We start from the raw sequence: 12,155 nt of genomic DNA, 5'->3' as shown, positions 1-12,155 counted from the left end.
ATCTACTGTTGAAATATTTGTACGAGTTAGACTCACCCTGTATATATAAATATTAAATAATGAATAATAAATAGAATATTAACCCACCATATCAATTTTGAAAAAAAATTATATATATATATATATATATATATTGATGATGATCAAATTCTTGGTGACACTAGATAAAACAACACCCTTTTAAAGTGACGCATTCGTTTGAGGCGGGGTTGTGCAGATCAAATTCGAGTAAAGTTTAATATTAAAACTAAGTTTAACCTGACAAAATTAACTGGGTATTGAATCGATGTGGCCGATTATTTCATCAAGTGATGAAAATCCATAATTGGACTTGAAATAGATTATACGATTTTCACAAAATGAGTTTTTGAACTACACAAACTGAAGATTGCGATAGCGAAACACGTGTCGTGGTTTGAAAACTCATTTTGTGAAAATTGTATAATTTGTTTCATGTACGACTAGGCCTTAGTGTTCTCTGGTCAAAACTAAATCCGACATTTGTTCGTTATAGTTTCAATACTTTTTGAGTGATGCAGAAACAAAGAAATTCCAATTTTTCACTTATAGTCTGCAATCTGCTATGAAGATTGTAAAAATAAACCTTTTTGCAAAGTTAAAGGTTGTCCTTCATTTCGTTCATATATCGAAAACCACATGTCTCAAAACGTCAACTTAGAGAATTTCGAGGTGTTCCTAATTTTTCGTGTAGCCTGTGGTCAAAACTTCATAAAACTTCAGAAAGTTTTAGATTCTGGCCTACTCAAACATCAACCACAGCCTGGCAACGCCTACTTTAGATCAGATTGTTGAAGTGGCCGTGATGAATTTTTCTCCAGACTTGCAATAAAGGCCTTCTGTGTTCTTGAAGTGTATGTGGAGGTGGTTGATGGGAATCTAAAGCTCTTTGCAGCTGATCCCAAGCGCATTCAATGGGATTGAGGTCTGGATATCGAAAGGACTGGGCCAAATGCGGAACACCATGAATTTCCAGAGTTTCATCGGCAATTCTCGTACCAACAAATGCCCCACTAAACAATAAGTCTGACACCTCCTGAACCAATCTGCGATTTCTGGGCTCCAGAGGATGGGTTCATATCCGAATACGCCGACTATCCGAAAATCATTCATATCTCGACTCATCTGCAAAATCATTCCAAAACCGGCTTCACCAACAGAGATCAAAGAGATCATAATGAAATTGAAAAACAGGAAAGCGCCAGGAGAAGATAGGATAACGAATTATATGTTGAAGAAATTGCCTAGAAAAGGAATAGCAGCCTTGACGAATATAACAAACGGAGTAATGAGGACCGAATACTGCCCAAAGAGATGAAAAACTGCAGAAATGATAGTTTTCAACAAGCCTGGAAAGGAACGGAAATTTCCTCAAAATTATTGACCAATCAGTCTACTATCAGCACTAGGAAAAATCGTCGAGAGGGTTATCGCCAAAAGGCTTAATGGGGAAACAGAAATGTTGAAGATAATTCCACCCGAAGAATTTGGATTTAGACGAGAACATTCGACTGAACTCCAATTGCTACGGCTCATAGTCACCCTTCGGTGACCAGCAGACCGAACAGGCCACAGGATTAGTTCTGATGGATATCGAGAGAGCTTTTGATAGAGTATGGCACGAAGGCTTAATCTACAAGATGCAAAAAACAGGATATTCTACCAAGCTTTGCAAGATTATAATGAACTATCTGAGTAATAGAAACTTTTATGTGAAGATAGATGGAGCAATCTCTCAAACCAGACAACTGGAATCGGGAGTGCCTCAAGAATCGATACTTGGACCTATGCTTTACGTAATATACGTTCAAGATATCCCGAAGAATGCTAGAAATATGATCACCTTGTACGCAGATGACACAGGAATAGCGTTCAGACATCGATGCCCAGAGATCATACACCAGAGACTGCAGGAAACCATAGATGAATTACTCAAATGGTGCATCAAATGGAAAATCCAAATCAATGGAAGAAAGACTCAAGCAAAAGCAAAAGCAGGATGGAAGAAAACCTTTAAGTTGATGGAGAAGAGGTTGAATGGAAAAATGCAGCAACATACCTAGGAGTGAAGCTTGACAGAGGACTAACATTGAAAAACCACATCAAATGTGCAGTTGATAAAACAAAAGCCGCAATAAGTAGACTTTATCCACTCATAGGCAGAAGAAGTTATATGAATAAGAACATCAAGTTGACGATGATTAAAACTATCGCGCGACCACAACTCACATATGGATCGGCGGCATGGGGCTTCGCAGCCAAGACCCACATCAAGAGAATACAGGCCACTGAGAATAAACTCCTTAGAATGGCGATGGATGTTCCCTGGTTTGTTAGGAACAAACAAATCTACAAGGACTTGGAATGGGAACCAGTTACAGAATTTATGAAGAGAAAGGCGGAAAGGATATTCGACAAAGCCAAACAACATCCAAATGAGGAACTACGAAGATTAGTCGACTACGATCCAACAGAAGAAGCTAGAAGGTCAAGAACCTACCACCGAAGACCGAGAGATCAGATAAGGATTTAAATGTGACAAAAGAAGAGCTTGACCTATAAAAGATATAGGCAGCATACAACTATCAACACGACTATGATCGTGTGAGAGTCCAGAAACCATAAGAGTCAACTGGTTAATAGGCAAAATGCCCGGAACCTATGAAGAAGCAGTTAAGGGTTTTTAGTGGGTCTCGAAGTCAAGAGAGTGAGAATCCCCACACTGTTTCCCCTCAGGAGAGGGTGTGTTCGTCTGTCTTGCAGACATAAAAAAACATCTATCTGTGAACATAACAAACCTCCATTGATTGTTCCGAGACACGTGCTCATTGGCCCATTCCCAATCGAAGTTGCATTGATTTTGAGCCCTCTCAAAAGGCGTCGAGAATGTATAGTTATTACTAGGTCACCGAGTTGAATTCCTCTACGAACTATCGAATCCAAAACACCAGATGCGTTCGAAAGCCTCTATTGCATGATTTCACAAGTAGTTAAAGACTCTCTATGGGTGAAAACACTCAGAAACCGATCTTGTGCAGGAGTGGCAGATCTTGGGCGTTCACTTCTCGGTCTTCGGTCAAGTTTCCAGTTTTTTGATAGACGAGCTGGTCGAAATGGTCACAAAATCTCTTAATTTCCTTAAATTTTGTGGACCAGTATACTTGTTACTAGGTACGTCAAATTCCATGAAAATAAACAATTACAAATATTCATTGTTTAATCTCGCAAATGAAAAATAAACAAATCAACATGGAATGAGTTTGCTCCCTTCTTGTGCTTTTTGAAATTTCCACGATGAAAAACATTGTGATAACGTCGAACAGCCTGAAGCAAAAGCGAAAATTATTCGGAGGACGCTCTAACGATGTGTTGGTTTTTAATTTTCACAGTTCAAATACTGGAATCGAAATTCTCTTCAAAAACGACGATGTACCCGTTCAACAACACTGGGCTTAACCCCATCGTATTACTTCACGAATAGAATAGAGCGAGTCGCTATGATAATATCTGCGTGATCATCTATAGAAAAAATATATTTTGTCCAAAAGCTCAAATATCCCTGCAAAGCTCAAGTGATATCATGATCGAAATCATACCAAAATTCGCTCGGGACCGAAAATGTGAAAATTTATGAGTCATGCCATTTGAAAAAAGAAGCTGATAGGTAGTTTCGTTACAGCCGAAACCGACAGAAACTTAAAAATATATTGAAATTATCATTTGCAGTTCTTCGGATGATTTCGCTAGAAGTTGAAAAAAAAAATGATTTTCTATCACTCTATGTATTAACGATGACAGTATGGAGTATGAAAAGTAGAGATAAAGAGAACGATCGCCGTACTAAAAATGTGTCTCCAAAAACGGGAAAAATAGGAGGCGCTGCGATCGTTGGGTTCATCGATAAGGGGTTGGAATTTAAGCGTCAATTTGAAATGAACAACCTTCATTTTATTTTAGGTTATGTGTCATCGTAGTTTTTTCTAATGATTTTTCAGATACGTTTCTTCAAATTTATTATAAATATGAATTTTCTGAATTATATGCAATAACATACAATTCACATTATAAATGACGACATCAATGAAATTCAAAAGAAATCACTGATAAAAAAACTGATACCTACATATTATGTTCATCATTGTTTATTGAAAACAGGATTTGTTAGTTGGTATAATGTATATCCAAAATTATGTATATTATAGAACATATCAAGACAACAAAATTATTTGTCCCCTAAAATATGTACCCATAGGTAGTTCATGTTTTTGCCAATAGCCGCTCTGGCGATCAGGGGATGGCGAAATTTTGATTTAGTTGGCTGAGTGAACTGTCTTCCTGACAACAGATAATTAGAATATTCGATTTTTGATAAGAGAACAACATATGACCATGGTGAAACGTGTTCTAGTGTAAGAGAAGAGTGTTTTGGCATCGGAAACAAAAGGAGAAGAGAAATTTTCACAGTCATTTTTGATCAGTGATTTCTTTTGAATTTAATTGATTTCGTCACTTATTATGAATGAATAAAGGTGATAACTTAGTTTGTTGGTATATTTATTCCATTAGTTTAATATATTTGACTAAATAAATTAGGTTAACAAAATTCCAAACGATCAATTATTCAATACAATAATAGTTGATAACTTAGTTCCCTTTATAATGTGAATTGTATTTTATTGCAAATAATTAAGAAAATTTATATTTATTATAGATTTGAAGAAAACTATTTGAAAAATCATCAGAAAAAACTACGATGACACATAACATAAAATAAAATGAAGGCTGTTCATTTCGAATTTGACGCTTAAATTTCCCCCCCTTATTAGTCCGGGAGGTGGCGTCACTTTTGAACTAGTGATCGATCTTCACACGAATTTTTTAGGATGAGTAGTTCTTCACTTGTACATATGAGGTCCGCGCGTCAGTCAGTCCAATAGCGGTGGGCGTGGGCGTGGGAGGCGGTGAAACTCGCCGGAAAAATCTCAAAAAAAAGTGATTGATCTGCACGTGAAACTTTGTAATAAGGTAAATTATTCATGATTATGAGTGAAAATGGGCGTCAGTCACTTTCCCGATGGTGGAAACATCGTCAGTCAGGCGGTTGAAGATGGTCGGAAAAATCTGAAAATTGACAAGTGACCGATCCTCACTTGAAATATGATTATTTTAATCAAGTTGAACGTAAAAATGGACGTCAGTCACGTTTATAGTGGTGGATTTTGCGTCAGTCAGGCTTCCAAAGTCAAGGGCAGTGACCAGCTTCCTTTGGCGCGCTGCACCTTTTGCAGTTCGAATAACGCATATTCCACCGGCCGGCTGACGATTCTTTATCGAGTGTACATAACAATTACTTGTTCATACAGGGTGTTTCATCATATAAATAAATAAATAAAATTTATTGATCCTTTTGGACCCTTAAGAAATGTATAGGATAAGTCATATATTATGACAAATACAAGAGAAAAAAAATAACAAATTCAACAAATGAAGTCCTTAAGGAACTCCTCCATACTGTAGTAACACCTGTTAAAAGGAACTTGACTTCTCTCTTGAAAGATTTTCCACTCATTGATTTCAAGCGACTGGGCAAATGGTTATATAATTTGATGCCTATATAACTCGGTGAGGACTCATATTTAACTGTATGATGCCTGGGGAAGGCTATGGAATCAGTGTGTCATGTTTCGTACCCATGAAAATCAGAGCATTTCCTGTATTTTCCGATGTTCAGGTGGATATAAACAAGACAATTAAGGATGAATTTACAAGGGAAGGGAAGAATACGAAACTAACTGAAAATCTGACGACATGAATCACGTTGCCGAAGTTTGAATATAAGCCTTATGACGCTTTTCTGAGAAATGAAAACTCGAAATTGTTGAAACGTTTCCTGATTGTAGGAAACTACAAGGAAATTGTTCGAAAATTGTGTTCATTCAGAAAATGAAATTGGAAACAAAAAAAAATCACGGACATCGAAGGTTTTCCGCCATTTTGAAATTTTTTTTCGGAGTTCTTCATCTTTAATGAATTGAGCACTCAAAAATACTCCGATGTGACCAGAAACCGTTACTTTGAGGTTTATACATAACTGAGCCCACAAAATAGAATATTGCTCAAATACGACGTTGAACACCTTATTTCTCGCTTATGCGTCGAAAACGGGGTATATGTCATAAGGAAAAGTGATTCTCCCGGTGTCATTTACCCACTATATATGTTTGTCCAGTTTATGATGAAACACCCTATATAAACAAGTAATTGTTATGTACACTCGTACAGCCAGCACGATGCCGGTGTAATATGCGTTAGTCGAACTGCATAAGGTGCAGCGCGCCAAAGGAAGCTGGTCACTGCCCTTGAATTTGGAAGCCTGACTGACGCAGAATCCACCACTATAAACGTACTGACGGCCATTTTTACGTTCAATTTGATTAAAATAATCATTTTCCAAAATTTCAAGTGAAGATCGGTCACTTGTCAATTTTCAGATTTTTCCGACCATCTTCAACCGCCTGACTGACGATGTTTCCACCATCGGGAAAGTGACTGACGCCTATTTTCACTCATAATCATGAATAATTTACCTTATTACAAAGTTTCACGTGCAGATCGATCACTTTTTTTTGAGATTTTTCCGGCGAGTTTCAACGCCTCCCACGCCCACGCCCACCACGGTCGCGCTGACTGACTTTCGATTTCGAGTACAGTAATAGTGGAACTCTCTAATTAATCACATTTGAGTTGCAGATAAATCACTAAAAAAAAAGTGACACCACCTCCCGGACTATATCGATCAACCTAACGATCGCAGCATCTCCTATTTCCCCGTTTTTGGAGACACATTTTTAGTACTGCGATCGTTCTCCTTCTCTCTACTCTCCATAGATGATAGATAGATATGTGACTATTCACATATCATAAAACTGACAAGAATTGAATTTAATATTAAAGTTGTATATTGCAAAAAAATTATTTAATATTTCGATTTGTTTTCTTAGCGTTTCTATGGAAATCGAATTTTCATGAAATTTCATACTGACATTTACGAGAAATATTTTCTGAATTCGTGATAATGTGTAACATAAAGATTAGAGTAGAAAGATGGCAAAAGAAGTGACTAAAGTGATGTGAGCGCCATCTGTGCTTTAAATGTGTTACTAAGACCTTAAAAGCGGGTTTCATAAAACTTTGATTGTTCGATCAACGCTTTGACAATCATTGGATTTCTGAAACGAAATCACTGAAACCTTTTCTTTCCTGAATATGTTGAAGAAGTAGCAATTGAGAATAATTGAATGCGAACGACGAACATGACGTACGAACATCATAATTTGATACGAATATGATATTCTGAATGATCATGACTGAATTATCGATTAAAAATAAATTGACATCTATTCTGCTATCAAGAGCTGATTCTACGATTAAGCTTTATGAAACCCAGGGTAAGACTGGTTGAAATATTAATTTGAGGCCATTTGCAGAAACATATAATTTCAGATTTCAGATGGCCATTTTGATCAAAAAGGTTTGTATTGAGTATTTTGCTTCACTACCGCTTCTTGTTGCTGATTATTAAATTTTCTTTTCTGATTTCTTGGTGAAATTCGACGCCGAATCCTGACCATGCATTGTTCGGTCATTTCATGAGTTGAAACCAACCGAATAAAGAGTTTGTATTGCTGATTAGTGTTTGCTCGAGTTATTGTCTTTATGCCCTGAAAATTTTACCCACTTCAGAGAACTGAAAATAAAAATCCATGAATAACCGCGACAGCTCAGAGTTATAGTACCTACCTACATTTCCATTTTCCGTAGTAAAGTAAAAACTTAATTTCGGAAAATCCCTTTTATATGATCCTCAGTTCTTTACCGTGCAATAATTTTCGAAAGATGCAAGAAATTAGACAAAAAAAATATTATAATAAGCAACAAGAGGCGAAACGAGAAACAAAACAGAAACACAAACCTATTGATTTCGTTTTGGGAATCGACTGACGGTCAAATTGATCAATGGAAAGTCGAAGTTTTTTTAAACCTGCTGTGAGTGTTTTGTTCATTCATTAATCAGTTTGTGTATTGTGTTATAAGGAGACCATATCGTAAAGAAATCATTTCTGATATAAATTGTTCAAATTCAACAAAGCTTTATCAATTCAAAATAATGTATTACTATTCAAAGCTATATATTTATTGTCCTTATTTCTTATAAAATTATAGCACATCCGATAGCGTATTCAATTATGGGAATATCTGGGGCCACAGTATTCTAACATTTGTATAGCAACAAAATTTTGAAAAGACAAAATGACTTTTATTTCTGCGGCCGTTACAAAGGGCAGCGGCCTCGAAATTGCACAGCATAACGACTGTATAATTTTAATAACGCCTGCGAAGTATAACTTCGCGCACGGTATTACGAAAAATAGTTTTTTCGCCGTTTGTTGTCATGACTAGGGCATTGAACTTTTTAAGTGACTCTTGATTTTATTCATTACAGATAATCCCTGCTCCAATTAGATGTTTTTCCAATAAAAAATCCTTAATTCATATGTGACACTTTCTTCTCAACATTCACTGAATCAGGAGAATTTCTGGGTGAATTGTCAATTCATTGGTTTTTCTTCCAGCGTAATTCGCACCCATATCATTAACCTATTGGAACACCGCACATATATTTCAATCGGAAAAACCCGAGAATCCACTTCGGTTCAGATGGCACCAGAACATTTCAACACAGCCGGATCTTGGTGAGGCCATAATTGACTCTAATCCCCCCCGTATCCGGTCGACCGTCTCGTAAAGATTCACGGAACAACAATGGGGCACTTTGGAAAACATCCCGATGGCTAACGATGCTCAGACATGGACGGATTTATTCTGCTCGAATTAATGGACGTCAAAAACAGCCAACTCCTCATAAATTTTTGGTTCAACGAGCTCCGGCTCGAATTATTCTCGAACACCCCTCGGAATCGGAAAGGAATTAGGGTGCCGTCAACTTCAATTACCTCATTGTACCTGTGTTTTGTGGTTCATGAGAGATCGAAGGAAGCAATTGCAGACTGCTGAGGTCATACTGATAAAAAAGGTGGGTGGTTTTTGGTTTCTTATTTTCAGTCTTCAATATTCCTTACTATCGGAAGGAATTAACATGAAGTCAACTTCAATCTGGCGTACCTCACCTCAATGTACCTGTGTTTTGCGATTCATCAGAGATCGAAGCAAGCAATTCCAGAGTTACTGCTGATGAAAAAACTGGATTTGGTTTCCTGTTTTCTGTCTTCAATATTCCTTAGTATGGGAACGAATTAGCATTCCGTCAATTTTATTTTAGCGAATATAAGTGAACTTTTGTCGATTACAAACAATGGAATTATGAGGACAGAACACTACCCGGAAAAATGGAAAAGAGCGAAAGTCATAGTGTTCAATAAACCATTCAAAGGAAAGAAGTTCCTACAAAACTACAGACCGATAAGTTTACTGTCGGCGTTAGGAAAAGTAGTAGAAAGAATTAGATCCACGAGGCTAAATGGAAAACTGAAAAAACTGAAACGAATACCACCAGAACGGTTCGGATTCAGAAGAGAGCATTCAACAGAGCAACAATTATTAAGGCTCACAGAATACATTACAGAGGGATTCCAAAATAAACAATCTACTGGTCTTGTTTTACTAGACGTCGCCACAGCTATCGACAGAGTATGGCATGAAGGATTAATATATAAGATGAGATGTGCTGGATATTCGATCAGAATATGCAAGTTGATCAGGAATTATTTTAAAAATAGAAGTGAAAGTGTAAGGAGAATGCTCCACAACAAGAGATATAGAGGCTGGAGTACCCCAAGGGTCACTTGGGCCACTTCTGTACAACATATACATTCACGATAATCCAAGAACCATGCTAACGATATATGCTGCATACTCAGGCATAGCAACTCGACACCGCAGCCCAGAAGTATTAGAACGAGTTCTACAAGAAACGATTGACGAAACAAATGACTGGTGCATAAAGTGGAAAATCCTTAGAATATAGAATAACAGGAAGGAGCATATTGCTCATTTCAATTTGACCGGAATAGAGGAGAACATATATATTCGTTTCAACAGTGGCGTAGGACAATGAAGTTTCCAAAAAACTAACTTCAATAGTCAGTTGATTCTGATTAATCAAAAAAATTAGGAAAGCACTGACTAAAGTCAGAAGCTTTTTCACGCTCGTTCAAATTGATAATCAAAGCGGAAATTCACCCTGCCTAACACTGCTTGGCTATATACTTAATGGTATTAAGATCTATGACTTAACATCACCTACGCCCATGGAGTATTATTGTCATGGGATAACCTTGTTATGTCATGAAATTCAGAAACTCATAATTAATACCTGATATTCAGCTTAAAAAATCATATACCTAAGAATTATTCACGCTAAAATATCCAAAATCCTTATTTCCAGCAAATTTCAAAAATCCAAATTACCAAAATTAAGTTAAAACATCACTTTGTTCACTTTGTTCATTTGGCTACAGATAACAGAATCATTTGACTTCCAAGTCTGCCACTTTTCAAATCAGAACTTGGAAGACCAATATGGCCGTTTCCGTCGCACAATTCCCGTCACATTTATTCGAAAAAGCTCCTTCCTGATATTCTATGTTCTAAGGGAAAATCAAGCTCAATGGACAAAAGAGCCAAGCAATATTACTTCAGAAGAGAAGACTGCGACCCACAACGAATCTAGAAGTTGACAGCGAAGAAATCGATTGAAAAAATGAAGCCAAATATTTAGGAATAACGCTTGACAAAGGACTTACTTGGAAAAGTCATATCAAACAAGCAATCGACAAAACAAATGCAGCGATGAAAAGACCCTACCCTCTGAAGAAGGAAGAAGAAGCCTCATGTCGAAAGAGACAAAATTGAAGATTATTAAAGCCGTTGCTAGGCCTCAACTGACTTATGGATCAGTATGGGGTTTCGCGGCAAAGAGCCATATCAAAATAATTCAGGCTACTGAAAACAAGCTGCTACGATGTGCAATAGATGCACCTTGGTTTGTATGGAATAGACAGATTTATAGGGACCTAAAATGGGAAACCATAACGAAATTCTTCATGAACAGAAAAGCAGAGAAATTATTCGAAACAGCGAAAAATCATCCGAATCAAGAACTCAGGAGACTAGTGGACTACGACCCAGAGGAAGACAACAGAAGAATGCGAATTTACCGAAGGAGACCAAGGGATCAATTAAAAAGAGATTAAAATAGGAACGGAAACATATTGAAAAAGCCAATGAAGTGTTATCCATTAGAGGATAAACACATAAATCCTAGCACGATAGTGTGCGAGAAGAAAACCGACTAAGAGATGAACGGTTTATAGACAAATGCCCGGAACCAATATTCAAGAGCAGTTTGTGGTTTTAGTGGGTCTCGAGCTCAGGAGAGTGAGAATCCCCACACTTGTTCCCTCTCAGGAGAGGGTGGTTCGTCTGACTTGCAGATTTTCCCCCTGCCACACAAAAAAAAACGATTGCAACCAACAAGCACTATTCGCCAATGTTTTTTGTATATCCATGTGCTGCAAGTTGTTCTAATCTCTATCACACGGTTGTGTGTATACCATTTGTAACCCTAGTAATGAAATTCATAAATACATTTGTAATGTAATAGTTATTTTCGAATATTACATGGCTGAACAAACTTCACAGATCGGTTATAAGTTATAAGTTGCTTATCTCTTTATTCATTTCAAATTTGGGATTTAGAAAACGGACAAGATAAAATGAGAGTTTTTTATGAAAAAATGTGCAAGTGAATAAAAATAGGAAAACCCTCCGTTAACGATTATAGGAGCGGTTGTTAGATTTTCAGTTTTTTTTATATTGATACAGGTATTAATTAATCAAAGACACTCGGAAAAAACCTCATTTACCATTTTAAATTTATCTGCATACTGCAAAAATTTTCCAATTCCCAATCTTCATAAACTACCTTGTTATTGAACTGCTATGATGTTGAGGCAGTAGTTAAGATATGATGATGATTTTCGTGCACGGTGTATGTAGGTACTTATTTCATTCGAAACCGCCAAATCTTGACAAAGTAGTCGCAAACTGATTGGATT

The 12,155-nt window shown here is 36.9% G+C and overlaps 2 protein-coding genes across 6 annotated transcripts in view; one reads left to right on the top strand and one right to left on the bottom strand.

The window, feature by feature from the left end:
* The window catches only part of LOC123316468 (potassium voltage-gated channel protein Shaw-like), a 229,838-nt gene that overhangs the window by 151,942 nt on the left and 65,741 nt on the right, over positions 1–12,155 (bottom strand). The window lies entirely within an intron of this gene.
* Positions 1–12,155, top strand: part of LOC123316471 (potassium/sodium hyperpolarization-activated cyclic nucleotide-gated channel 2-like) — a 43,000-nt gene that overhangs the window by 25,649 nt on the left and 5,196 nt on the right. The gene's annotated exons all lie outside the window — the stretch shown is intronic.

The sequence above is a fragment of the Coccinella septempunctata genome, chromosome 7 (assembly GCF_907165205.1).
Source record: "Coccinella septempunctata chromosome 7, icCocSept1.1, whole genome shotgun sequence".
NCBI lineage: Eukaryota > Metazoa > Arthropoda > Insecta > Coleoptera > Coccinellidae > Coccinella > Coccinella septempunctata.
This window is presented reverse-complemented; position numbering and strand designations above follow the sequence as displayed.